The sequence below is a fragment of the Copadichromis virginalis genome, linkage group LG3 (assembly GCF_057382275.1).
Source record: "Copadichromis virginalis isolate Kocher_CV1m ecotype Utaka linkage group LG3, C_Virginalis_male_GT1.1, whole genome shotgun sequence".
NCBI lineage: Eukaryota > Metazoa > Chordata > Actinopteri > Cichliformes > Cichlidae > Copadichromis > Copadichromis virginalis.
The window spans coordinates 59,332,570-59,345,397 of record NC_140620.1 but is presented as its reverse complement, the minus strand read 5'-3'; the positions used below and the strand labels follow the sequence as shown (position 1 = coordinate 59,345,397).

General features: G+C 57.6%; 4 non-coding genes and 4 pseudogenes across 4 annotated transcripts; all 8 read right to left on the bottom strand.

Moving 5' to 3' along the window:
- Positions 1-815: 815 nt before the first annotated feature.
- Positions 816-934, bottom strand: LOC146716333 (5S ribosomal RNA). Its single transcript, XR_014919778.1, has one exon. It is a non-coding gene; the product is annotated as a 5S ribosomal RNA (ribosomal RNA).
- Positions 935-1,754: 820 nt separating this feature from the next.
- LOC146716332 (5S ribosomal RNA) lies at positions 1,755-1,873 on the bottom strand (annotated as a pseudogene).
- A 1,532-nt stretch (positions 1,874-3,405) lies between these two features.
- On the bottom strand, positions 3,406-3,524 carry LOC146716331 (5S ribosomal RNA; annotated as a pseudogene).
- A 1,414-nt stretch (positions 3,525-4,938) lies between these two features.
- On the bottom strand, positions 4,939-5,057 carry LOC146716330 (5S ribosomal RNA). Its single transcript, XR_014919407.1, has one exon. It is a non-coding gene; the product is annotated as a 5S ribosomal RNA (ribosomal RNA).
- Positions 5,058-7,774: 2,717 nt separating this feature from the next.
- Positions 7,775-7,893, bottom strand: LOC146716329 (5S ribosomal RNA). The gene has a single exon (XR_014919777.1). It is a non-coding gene; the product is annotated as a 5S ribosomal RNA (ribosomal RNA).
- A 1,253-nt stretch (positions 7,894-9,146) lies between these two features.
- LOC146716328 (5S ribosomal RNA) lies at positions 9,147-9,265 on the bottom strand (annotated as a pseudogene).
- Positions 9,266-10,085: 820 nt separating this feature from the next.
- Positions 10,086-10,204, bottom strand: LOC146716327 (5S ribosomal RNA; annotated as a pseudogene).
- Positions 10,205-11,576: 1,372 nt separating this feature from the next.
- On the bottom strand, positions 11,577-11,695 carry LOC146716326 (5S ribosomal RNA). The gene has a single exon (XR_014919776.1). It is a non-coding gene; the product is annotated as a 5S ribosomal RNA (ribosomal RNA).
- Between the last annotated feature and the right edge of the window lie 1,133 nt (positions 11,696-12,828).

Genomic DNA, 12,828 nt, shown 5'->3' with positions numbered 1-12,828 from the left:
GTAAGTGGCCTCAGCCAGCAGCCACAGGCCCTGGTGTGGTGTAAGTGGCCTCAGCCAGTGCCACAGGCCCTGGTGTGGTGTAAGTGGCCTGAGCAAGAGCCACAGACCATGGTGTGGTGTAATTGGCCTCAATAGCAACTAAGGCCCTGGTGTGGTGTAGGTGGCCTAAGCCAGCAGCCACAGGCCCTGGTGTGGTGTAAGTGGCCTCAGCCAGCAGCCACAGGCCCTGGTGTGGTGTAAGTCGCCTCAGCCAGAAGCCACAGGCACTGGTGTGGTGTAAGTGGCCTCAGCCAGCAGCCACAGGCCCTGGTGTGGTGTAAGTCGCCTCAGCCAGCAGCCACAGGCCCTGGTGTGGTGTAAGTGGCCTCAGCCAGCAGCCACAGGCCCTGGTGTGGTCTAAGTTGCCTCAGCCAGAAGCACAGGGCCTGGTGTGATATGAGTGGCCTGAGAAAGAGCCACAGGCCCTGGTGTGGTGTAAGTGGCCTGAGCAAGAGCCACAGGCCCTGGTGTGGTGTAAGTGGCCTGAGCAAGAGCCACAGGCCCTGGTGTGGTGTAAGTGGCCTGAGCAAGAGCCACAGGCCCTGGTGTGGTGTAATTGGCCTCAATAGCAACTAAGGCCCTGGTTTGGTGTATGTGGCCTCAGCCAGCAAATAAGGCCGTGGTGTGGTGTAGGTGGCATCAGCTAGCAGCACAAGACATTGGAAAACAGCCAAAAGCAATGTCGTTAATGTGCCCTCATTAATGGGCAGCTGCTTTTGGTCTTTTAATACACCCCTTCTCTGGATCAAAAGCGGTTCAATGACATGAAAATGAAAGGCTTACAGCACCAGGTATTCCCAGGCAGTCTCCCATCCAAGTACTAACCAAGCCCAGCCCTGCTTAGCTTCCGAGATCAGACGAGGTCGGGCGTGCTCAGGGTGGTATGGCCGTAAGCTGCTGGCCCCAGCACAATGTCTCAATTTATGGATTCAAGTGATTAGGTGGCAAGTACCTGAAGTTACGAAGACAATCCTATAACCATACCTGCATGTTTGCATAATACCCTAACCCAAAGGCTCAGTTTGGCATTTATCCAACAGCACAGGCCCTGGATTGTTGAAGATGGCGTCAGGAACCAGCACAGGGCCTGGTGTGTTGTACATGGCCACAGCAAGCAGCACAGGGCCTGGTTTGGTGAAGATGGCCTCGGCCAGAAGCGCAGGGCCTGGTGTGATATGAGTGGCCTGAGCAAGAGCCACAGGCCCTGGTGTGTTGTAAGTGGCCTCAGCCAGCAGCCACAGGCCCTGGTGTGGTGTAGGTGGCCTCAGCCAGCAGCCACAGGCCCTTGTGTGGTGTAATTGGCCTCAATAGCAACTAAGGCCCTGGTGTGGTGTAGGTGGCCTCAGCCAGCAGCCACAGGCCCTGGTGTGGTGTAAGTGGCCTCAGCCAGTGCCACAGGCCCTGGTGTGGTGTAAGTGGCCTGAGCAAGAGCCACAGACCCTGGTGTGGTGTAATTGGCCTCAATAGCAACTAAGGCCCTGGTGTGGTGTAGGTGGCCTCAGCCAGCAGCCACAGGCCCTGGTGTGGTGTAAGTGGCCTCAGCCAGCAGCCACAGGCCCTGGTGTGGTGTAAGTGGCATCAGCTAGCAGCACAAGACATTGGAAAACAGCCAAAAGCAATGTCGTTAATGTGCCCTCATTAATGGGGAGCTGCTTTTGGTCTTTTAATACACCCCTTCTCTGGATCAAAAGCGGTTCAATGACATGAAAATGAAAGGCTTACAGCACCAGGTATTCCCAGGCAGTCTCCCATCCAAGTACTAACCAAGCCCAGCCCTGCTTAGCTTCCGAGATCAGACGAGGTCAGGCGTGCTCACGGTGGTATGGCCGAAAGCTGCTGGCTCCAGCACAATGTCTCAATTTATGGATTCAAGTGATTAGGTGGCAAGTACCTGAAGTTACGAAGACAATCCTATAACCATACCTGCATGTTTGCATAATACCCTAACCCAAAGGCTCAGTTTGGCATTTATCCAACAGCACAGGCCCTGGATTGTTGAAGATGGCCTCAGGAACCAGCACAGGGCCTGGTTTGGTGAAGATGGCCTCAGCAAGCAGCCACAGGCCCTGGTTTGGTGTAAGTGGCCTCAGCCAGCAGCCACAGGCCCTGGTGTGGTGTAAGTGGCCTCAGCCAGCAGCCACAGGCCCTGGTGTGGTCTAAGTGGCCTCAGCCAGTGCCACAGGCCCTGGTGTGGTGTAAGTGGCCTGAGTAAGAGCCACAGGCCCTGGTGTGGTGTAAGTGGCCTCAGCCAGCAGCCACAGGCCCTGGTGTGGTGTAAGTGGCCTGAGCAAGTGCCACAGGCCCTGGTGTGGTGTAAGTGGCCTAAGCCAGAGCCACAGGCCCTGGTGTGGTGTAAGTGGCCTGAGCAAGAGCCACAGGGCCTGGTTTGGTGAAGATGGCCTCGGCCAGAAGCGCAGGGCCTGGTGTGATGTGAGTGGCCTGAGCAAGAGCCACAGGCCCTGGTGTGGTGTAAGTGGCCTCAGCCAGCAGCCACAGGCCCTGGTGTGGTGTAAGTCGCCTCAGCCAGAAGCCACAGGCACTGGTGTGGTGTAAGTGGCCTCAGCCAGCAGCAAAAGGGCCCTGGTGTGGTGTAAGTCGCCTCAGCCAGCAGCCACAGGCCCTGGTGTGGTGTAGATGGCCTCAGCCAGCAGCCACAGGCCCTGGTGTGGTGTAAGTGGCCTCAGCCAGCAGCCACAGGCCCTGGTGTGGTCTAAGTGGCCTCAGCCAGAAGCACAGGGCCTGGTGTGATATGAGTGGCCTCAGCAAGAGCCACAGGCCCTGGTGTGGTGTAAGTGGCCTGAGCAAGAGCCACAGGCCCTGGTGTGGTGTAAGTGGCCTGAGCAAGAGCCACAGGCCCTGGTGTGGTGTAGGTGGCCTCAGCCAGCAGCCACAGGCCCTGGTGTGGTGTAGGTGGCCTCAGCCAGCAGCCACAAGCCCTTGTGTGGTGTAAGTGGCCTCAGCCAGCAGCCACAGGCCCTGGTGTGGTGTAAGTGGCCTCGGCCAGTGCCACAGGCCCTGGTGTGGTGTAAGTGGCCTGAGCAAGAGCCACAGACCATGGTGTGGTGTAATTGGCCTCAATAGCAACTAAGGCCCTGGTGTGGTGTAAGTGGCCTCAGCCAGAGCCACAGGCTCTGGTGTGGTGTAACTGGCCTCAGCCAGAGCCACAGGCCCTGATGTGGTGTAAGTGGCCCCAGCCGGTCACTCAGGCCCTGGTGTGGTGTAGGTGGCATCAGCTAGCAGCACAAGACATTGGAAAACAGCCAAAAGCAGTGTCGTTAATGTGCCCTCATTAATGGGCAGCTGCTTTTGGTCTTTTAATACACCCCTTCTCTGGATCAAAAGCGGTTCAATGACATGAAAATGAAAGGCTTACAGCACCAGGTATTCCCAGGCAGTCTCCCATCCAAGTACTAACCAAGCCCAGCCCTGCTTAGCTTCCGAGATCAGACGAGGTCGGGCCTGCTCAGGGTGGTATGGCCGTAAGCTGCTGGCCCCAGCACAATGTCTCAATTTATGGATTCAAGTGATTAGGTGGCAAGTACCTGAAGTTACGAAGACAATCCTATAACCATACCTGCATGTTTGCATAATACCCTAACCCAAAGGCTCAGTTTGGCATTTATCCAACAGCACAGGCCCTGGATTGTTGAAGATGGCCTCACGAACCAGCACAGGGCCTGGTGTGTTGTACATGGCCACAGCAAGCAGCACAGGGCCTGGTTTGGTGAAGATGGCCTCGGCCAGAAGCGCAGGGCCTGGTGTGATGTGAGTGGCCTGAGCAAGAGCCACAGGCCTTGGTGTGGTGTAAGTGGCCTCAGCCAGCAGCCACAGGCCCTGGTGTGGTGTAAGTCGCCTCAGCCAGAAGCCACAGGCACTGGTGTGGTGTAAGTGGCCTCAGCCAGCAGCCACAGGCCCTGGTGTGGTGTAAGTGGCCTCAGCCAGCAGCCACAGGCCCTGGTGTGGTGTAAGTGGCCTCAGCCAGTGCCACAGGCCCTGGTGTGGTGTAAGTGGCCTGAGCAAGAGCCACAGACCCTGGTGTGGTGTAATTGGCCTCAGCCAGCAGCCACAGGCCCTGGTGTGGTGTAAGTCGCCTCAGACAGAAGCCACAGGCACTGGTGTGGTGTAAGTGGCCTCAGCCAGCAGCAAAAGGGCCCTGGTGTGGTATAAGTCGCCTCAGCCAGCAGCCACAGGCCCTGGTGTGGTGTAGGTGGCCTCAGCCACCAGCCACAGGCCCTGGTGTGGTGTAAGTGGCCTCAGCCAGCAGCCACAGGCCCTGGTGTGGTGTAAGTGGCCTCAGCCAGCAGCCACAGGCCCTGGTGTGGTGTAAGTGGCCTCAGCCAGTGCCACAGGCCCTGGTGTGGTGTAAGTGGCCTGAGCAAGAGCCACAGGCCCTGGTGTGGTGTAAGTGGCCTGAGCAAGAGCCACAGACCCTGGTGTGGTGTAATTGGCCTCAATAGCAACTAATGCCCTGGTGTGGTGTAGGTGGCCTCAGCCAGCAGCCACAGGCCCTGGTGTGGTGTAAGTGGCCTGAGCAAGAGCCACAGGCCCTGGTGTGGTGTAAGTGGCCTGAGCAAGAGCCACAGACCCTGGTGTGGTGTAATTGGCCTCAATAGCAACTAATGCCCTGGTGTGGTGTAGGTGGCCTCAGCCAGCAGCCACAGGCCCTGGTGTGGTGAAAGTGGCCTCAGCCAGAGCCACAGGCCCTGATGTGGTGTAAGTGGCCCCAGCCGGTCACTCAGGCCCTTGTGTGGTGTAGGTTGCATCAGCTAGCAGCACAAGACATTGGAAAAGAGCCAAAAGCAGTGTCGTTAATGTGCCCTCATTAATGGGCAGCTGCTTTTGGTCTTTTAATACACCCCTTCTCTGGATCAAAAGCGGTTCAATGACATGAAAATCAAAGGCTTACAGCACCAGGTATTCCCAGGCAGTCTCCCATCCAAGTACTAACCAAGCCCAGCTCTGCTTAGCTTCCGAGATCAGACGAGGTCGGGCGTGCTCAGGGTGGTATGGCCGTAAGCTGCTGGCTCCAGCACAATGTCTCAATTTATGGATTCAAGTGATTAGGTGGCAAGTACCTGAAGTTACGAAGACAATGCTATAACCATACCTGCATGTTTGCATAATACCCTAACCCAAAGGCTCAGTTTGGCATTTATCCAACAGCACAGGCCCTGGATTGTTGAAGATGGCCTCAGGAACCAGCACAGGGCCTGGTGTGTTGTACATGGCCACAGCAAGGAGCACAGGGCCTGGTTTGGTGAAGATGGCCTCGGCCAGAAGCGCAGGGCCTGGTGTGATGTGAGTGGCCTGAGCAAGAGCCACAGGCCTTGGTGTGGTGTAAGTGGCCTCAGCCAGCAGCCACAGGCCCTGGTGTGGTGTAAGTCGCCTCAGCCAGAAGCCACAGGCACTGGTGTGGTGTAAGTGGCCTCAGCCAGCAGCCACAGGCCCTGGTGTGGTGTAGGTGGCCTCAGCCAGCAGCCACAGGCCCTGGTGTGGTGTAGGTGGCCTCAGCCAGCAGCCACAGGCCCTGGTGTGGTGTAAGTGGCCTCAGCCAGCAGCCACAGGCCCTGGTGTGGTGTAAGTGGCCTGAGCAAGAGCCACAGGCCCTGGTGTGGTGTAAGTGGCCTGAGCAAGAGCCACAGACCCTGGTGTGGTGTAATTGGCCTCAATAGCAACTAATTCCCTGGTGTGGTGTAGGTGGCCTCAGCCAGCAGCCACAGGCCCTGGTGTGGTGTAAGTGGCCTCAGCCAGCAGCCACAGGCCCTGGTGTGGTGTAAGTCGCCTCAGCCAGAAGCCACAGGCACTGGTGTGGTGTAAGTGGCCTCAGCCAGCAGCAAAAGGGCCCTGGTGTGGTGTAAGTGGCCTCAGCCAGCAGCCACAGGCCCTGGTGTGGTGTAGGTGGCCTCAGCCAGCAGCCACAGGCCCTTGTGTGGTGTAATTGGCCTCAATAGCAACTAAGGCCCTGGTGTGGTGTAGGTGGCCTAAGCCAGCAGCCACAGGCCCTGGTGTGGTGTAAGTGGCCTCAGCCAGTGCCACAGGCCCTGGTGTGGTGTAAGTGGCCTGAGCAAGAGCCACAGACCCTGGTGTGGTGTAATTGGCCTCAATAGCAACTAAGGCCCTGGTGTGGTGTAGGTGGCCTCAGCCAGCAGCCACAGGCCCTGGTGTGGTGTAAGTGGCCTAAGCCAGAGCCACAGGCCCTGGTGTGGTGTAAGTGGCCTGAGCAAGAGCCACAGGGCCTGGTTTGGTGAAGATGGCCTCGGCCAGAAGCGCAGGGCCTGGTGTGATGTGAGTGGCCTGAGCAAGAGCCACAGGCCCTGGTGTGGTGTAAGTGGCCTCAGCCAGCAGCCACAGGCCCTGGTGTGGTGTAAGTCGCCTCAGCCAGAAGCCACAGGCACTGGTGTGGTGTAAGTGGCCTCAGCCAGCAGCAAAAGGGCCCTGGTGTGGTGTAAGTCGCCTCAGCCAGCAGCCACAGGCCCTGGTGTGGTGTAGATGGCCTCAGCCAGCAGCCACAGGCCCTGGTGTGGTGTAAGTGGCCTCAGCCAGCAGCCACAGGCCCTGGTGTGGTCTAAGTGGCCTCAGCCAGAAGCACAGGGCCTGGTGTGATATGAGTGGCCTGAGCAAGAGCCACAGGCCCTGGTGTGGTGTAAGTGGCCTGAGCAAGAGCCACAGGCCCTGGTGTGGTGTAAGTGGCCTGAGCAAGAGCCACAGGCCCTGGTGTGGTGTAAGTGGCCTAAGCCAGAGCCACAGGCCCTGGTGTGGTGTAAGTGGCCTGAGCAAGAGCCACAGGGCCTGGTTTGGTGAAGATGGCCTCGGCCAGAAGCGCAGGGCCTGGTGTGATGTGAGTGGCCTGAGCAAGAGCCACAGGCCCTGGTGTGGTGTAAGTGGCCTCAGCCAGCAGCAAAAGGGCCCTGGTGTGGTGTAAGTCGCCTCAGCCAGCAGCCACAGGCCCTGGTGTGGTGTAGATGGCCTCAGCCAGCAGCCACAGGCCCTGGTGTGGTGTAAGTGGCCTCAGCCAGCAGCCACAGGCCCTGGTGTGGTCTAAGTGGCCTCAGCCAGAAGCACAGGGCCTGGTGTGATATGAGTGGCCTGAGCAAGAGCCACAGGCCCTGGTGTGGTGTAAGTGGCCTGAGCAAGAGCCACAGGCCCTGGTGTGGTGTAAGTGGCCTGAGCAAGAGCCACAGGCCCTGGTGTGGTGTAGGTGGCCTCAGCCAGCAGCCACAGGCCCTGGTGTGGTGTAGGTGGCCTCAGCCAGCAGCCACAAGCCCTTGTGTGGTGTAAGTGGCCTCAGCCAGCAGCCACAGGCCCTGGTGTGGTGTAAGTGGCCTCAGCCAGTGCCACAGGCCCTGGTGTGGTGTAAGTGGCCTGAGCAAGAGCCACAGACCATGGTGTGGTGTAATTGGCCTCAATAGCAACTAAGGCCCTGGTGTGGTGTAAGTGGCCTCAGCCAGCAGCCACAGGCCCTGGTTTGGTGTAAGTCGCCACAGCCAGAACCCACAGGCCCTGGTGTGGTGTAACTGGCCTCAGCCAGAGCCACAGCCCCTGATGTGGTGTAAGTGGCCCCAGCCGGTCACTCAGGCCCTGGTGTGGTGTAGGTGGCATCAGCTAGCAGCACAAGACATTGGAAAAGAGCCAAAAGCAATGTGATTAATGTGCCCTTATTAATGGGCAGCTGCTTTTGGACTTTTAATACACCCCTTCTCTGGATCAAAAGCGGTTCAATGACATGAAAATTAAAGGCTTACAGCACCAGGTATTCCCAGGCAGTCTCCCATCCAAGTACTAACCAAGCCCAGCCCTGCTTAGCTTCCGAGATCAGACGAGGTCGGGCGTGCTCAGGGTGGTATGGCCGTAAGCTGCTGGGCCCAGCACAATGTCTCAATTTATGGATTCAAGTGATTAGGTGGCAAGTACCTGAAGTTACGAAGACAATCCTATAACCATACCTGCATGTTTGCATAATACCCTAACCCAAAGGCTCAGTTTGGCATTTATCCAACAGCACAGGCCCTGGATTGTTGAAGATGGCCTCAGGAAACAGCACAGGGCCTGGTGTGTTGTACATGGCCACAGCAAGCAGCACAGGGCCTGGTTTGGTGAAGATGGCCTCAGCCAGAAGCACAGGGCCTGGTGTGATATGAGTGGCCTGAGCAAGAGCCACAGGCCCTGGTGTGGTGTAAGTGGCCTGAGCAAGAGCCACAGGCCCTGGTGTGGTGTAAGTGGCCTGAGCAAGAGCCACAGGCCCTGGTGTGGTGTAGGTGGCCTCAGCCAGCAGCCACAAGCCCTTGTGTGGTGTAAGTGGCCTCAGCCAGCAGCCAAAGGCCCTGGTGTGGTGTAAGTGGCCTCAGCCAGTGCCACAGGCCCTGGTGTGGTGTAAGTGGCCTGAGCAAGAGCCACAGACCATGGTGTGGTGTAATTGGCCTCAATAGCAACTAAGGCCCTGGTGTGGTGTAGGTGGCCTAAGCCAGCAGCCACAGGCCCTGGTGTGGTGTAAGTGGCCTCAGCCAGCAGCCACAGGCCCTGGTGTGGTGTAAGTCGCCTCAGCCAGAAGCCACAGGCACTGGTGTGGTGTAAGTGGCCTCAGCCAGCAGCAAAAGGGCCCTGGTGTGGTGTAAGTCGCCTCAGCCAGCAGCCACAGGCCCTGGTGTGGTGTAAGTGGCCTCAGCCAGCAGCCACAGGCCCTGGTGTGGTCTAAGTTGCCTCAGCCAGAAGCACAGGCCCTGGTGTGATATGAGTGGCCTGAGAAAGAGCCACAGGCCCTGGTGTGGTGTAAGTGGCCTGAGCAAGAGCCACAGGCCCTGGTGTGGTGTAAGTGGCCTGAGCAAGAGCCACAGGCCCTGGTGTGGTGTAAGTGGCCTGAGCAAGAGCCACAGGCCCTGGTGTGGTGTAATTGGCCTCAATAGCAACTAAGGCCCTGGTTTGGTGTATGTGGCCTCAGCCAGCAAATAAGGCCGTGGTGTGGTGTAGGTGGCATCAGCTAGCAGCACAAGACATTGGAAAACAGCCAAAAGCAATGTCGTTAATGTGCCCTCATTAATGGGCAGCTGCTTTTGGTCTTTTAATACACCCCTTCTCTGGATCAAAAGCGGTTCAATGACATGAAAATGAAAGGCTTACAGCACCAGGTATTCCCAGGCAATCTCCCATCCAAGTACTAACCAAGCCCAGCCCTGCTTAGCTTCCGAGATCAGACGAGGTCGAGCGTGCTCAGGGTGGTATGGCCGTAAGCTGCTGGCCCCAGCACAATGTCTCAATTTATGGATTCAAGTGATTAGGTGGCAAGTACCTGAAGTTACGAAGACAATCCTATAACCATACCTGCATGTTTGCATAATACCCTAACCCAAAGGCTCAGTTTGGCATTTATCCAACAGCACAGGCCCTGGATTGTTGAAGATGGCGTCAGGAACCAGCACAGGGCCTGGTGTGTTGTACATGGCCACAGCAAGCAGCACAGGGCCTGGTTTGGTGAAGATGGCCTCGGCCAGAAGCGCAGGGCCTGGTGTGATATGAGTGGCCTGAGCAAGAGCCACAGGCCCTGGTGTGTTGTAAGTGGCCTCAGCCAGCAGCCACAGGCCCTGGTGTGGTGTAGGTGGCCTCAGCCAGCAGCCACAGGCCCTTGTGTGGTGTAATTGGCCTCAATAGCAACTAAGGCCCTGGTGTGGTGTAGGTGGCCTCAGCCAGCAGCCACAGGCCCTGGTGTGGTGTAAGTGGCCTCAGCCAGTGCCACAGGCCCTGGTGTGGTGTAAGTGGCCTGAGCAAGAGCCACAGACCCTGGTGTGGTGTAATTGGCCTCAATAGCAACTAAGGCCCTGGTGTGGTGTAGGTGGCCTCAGCCAGCAGCCACAGGCCCTGGTGTGGTGTAAGTGGCCTCAGCCAGCAGCCACAGGCCCTGGTGTGGTGTAAGTGGCATCAGCTAGCAGCACAAGACATTGGAAAACAGCCAAAAGCAATGTCGTTAATGTGCCCTCATTAATGGGGAGCTGCTTTTGGTCTTTTAATACACCCCTTCTCTGGATCAAAAGCGGTTCAATGACATGAAAATGAAAGGCTTACAGCACCAGGTATTCCCAGGCAGTCTCCCATCCAAGTACTAACCAAGCCCAGCCCTGCTTAGCTTCCGAGATCAGACGAGGTCGGGCGTGCTCACGGTGGTATGGCCGAAAGCTGCTGGCTCCAGCACAATGTCTCAATTTATGGATTCAAGTGATTAGGTGGCAAGTACCTGAAGTTACGAAGACAATCCTATAACCATACCTGCATGTTTGCATAATACCCTAACCCAAAGGCTCAGTTTGGCATTTATCCAACAGCACAGGCCCTGGATTGTTGAAGATGGCCTCAGGAACCAGCACAGGGCCTGGTTTGGTGAAGATGGCCTCAGCAAGCAGCCACAGGCCCTGGTTTGGTGTAAGTGGCCTCAGCCAGCAGCCACAGGCCCTGGTGTGGTGTAAGTGGCCTCAGCCAGCAGCCACAGGCCCTGGTGTGGTCTAAGTGGCCTCAGCCAGTGCCACAGGCCCTGGTGTGGTGTAAGTGGCCTGAGTAAGAGCCACAGGCCCTGGTGTGGTGTAAGTGGCCTCAGCCAGCAGCCACAGGCCCTGGTGTGATGTAAGTGGCCTGAGCAAGTGCCACAGGCCCTGGTGTGGTGTAAGTGGCCTAAGCCAGAGCCACAGGCCCTGGTGTGGTGTAAGTGGCCTGAGCAAGAGCCACAGGGCCTGGTTTGGTGAAGATGGCCTCGGCCAGAAGCGCAGGGCCTGGTGTGATGTGAGTGGCCTGAGCAAGAGCCACAGGCCCTGGTGTGGTGTAAGTGGCCTCAGCCAGCAGCCACAGGCCCTGGTGTGGTCTAAGTGGCCTCAGCCAGAAGCACAGGGCCTGGTGTGATATGAGTGGCCTGAGCAAGAGCCACAGGCCCTGGTGTGGTGTAAGTGGCCTGAGCAAGAGCCACAGGCCCTGGTGTGGTGTAAGTGGCCTGAGCAAGAGCCACAGGCCCTGGTGTGGTGTAGGTGGCCTCAGCCAGCAGCCACAGGCCCTGGTGTGGTGTAGGTGGCCTCAGCCAGCAGCCACAAGCCCTTGTGTGGTGTAAGTGGCCTCAGCCAGCAGCCACAGGCCCTGGTGTGGTGTAAGTGGCCTCAGCCAGTGCCACAGGCCCTGGTGTGGTGTAAGTGGCCTGAGCAAGAGCCACAGACCATGGTGTGGTGTAATTGGCCTCAATAGCAACTAAGGCCCTGGTGTGGTGTAAGTGGCCTCAGCCAGCAGCCACAGGCCCTGGTTTGGTGTAAGTCGCCACAGCCAGAACCCACAGGCCCTGGTGTGGTGTAACTGGCCTCAGCCAGAGCCACAGCCCCTGATGTGGTGTAAGTGGCCCCAGCCGGTCACTCAGGCCCTGGTGTGGTGTAGGTGGCATCAGCTAGCAGCACAAGACATTGGAAAAGAGCCAAAAGCAATGTGATTAATGTGCCCTTATTAATGGGCAGCTGCTTTTGGACTTTTAATACACCCCTTCTCTGGATCAAAAGCGGTTCAATGACATGAAAATTAAAGGCTTACAGCACCAGGTATTCCCAGGCAGTCTCCCATCCAAGTACTAACCAAGCCCAGCCCTGCTTAGCTTCCGAGATCAGACGAGGTCGGGCGTGCTCAGGGTGGTATGGCCGTAAGCTGCTGGGCCCAGCACAATGTCTCAATTTATGGATTCAAGTGATTAGGTGGCAAGTACCTGAAGTTACGAAGACAATCCTATAACCATACCTGCATGTTTGCATAATACCCTAACCCAAAGGCTCAGTTTGGCATTTATCCAACAGCACAGGCCCTGGATTGTTGAAGATGGCCTCAGGAAACAGCACAGGGCCTGGTGTGTTGTACATGGCCACAGCAAGCAGCACAGGGCCTGGTTTGGTGAAGATGGCCTCAGCCAGAAGCACAGGGCCTGGTGTGATATGAGTGGCCTGAGCAAGAGCCACAGGCCCTGGTGTGGTGTAAGTGGCCTGAGCAAGAGCCACAGGCCCTGGTGTGGTGTAAGTGGCCTGAGCAAGAGCCACAGGCCCTGGTGTGGTGTAGGTGGCCTCAGCCAGCAGCCACAAGCCCTTGTGTGGTGTAAGTGGCCTCAGCCAGCAGCCAAAGGCCCTGGTGTGGTGTAAGTGGCCTCAGCCAGTGCCACAGGCCCTGGTGTGGTGTAAGTGGCCTGAGCAAGAGCCACAGACCATGGTGTGGTGTAATTGGCCTCAATAGCAACTAAGGCCCTGGTGTGGTGTAGGTGGCCTAAGCCAGCAGCCACAGGCCCTGGTGTGGTGTAAGTGGCCTCAGCCAGCAGCCACAGGCCCTGGTGTGGTGTAAGTCGCCTCAGCCAGAAGCCACAGGCACTGGTGTGGTGTAAGTGGCCTCAGCCAGCAGCAAAAGGGCCCTGGTGTGGTGTAAGTCGCCTCAGCCAGCAGCCACAGGCCCTGGTGTGGTGTAAGTGGCCTCAGCCAGCAGCCACAGGCCCTGGTGTGGTCTAAGTTGCCTCAGCCAGAAGCACAGGCCCTGGTGTGATATGAGTGGCCTGAGAAAGAGCCACAGGCCCTGGTGTGGTGTAAGTGGCCTGAGCAAGAGCCACAGGCCCTGGTGTGGTGTAAGTGGCCTGAGCAAGAGCCACAGGCCCTGGTGTGGTGTAAGTGGCCTGAGCAAGAGCCACAGGCCCTGGTGTGGTGTAATTGGCCTCAATAGCAACTAAGGCCCTGGTTTGGTGTATGTGGCCTCAGCCAGCAAATAAGGCCGTGGTGTGGTGTAGGTGGCATCAGCTAGCAGCACAAG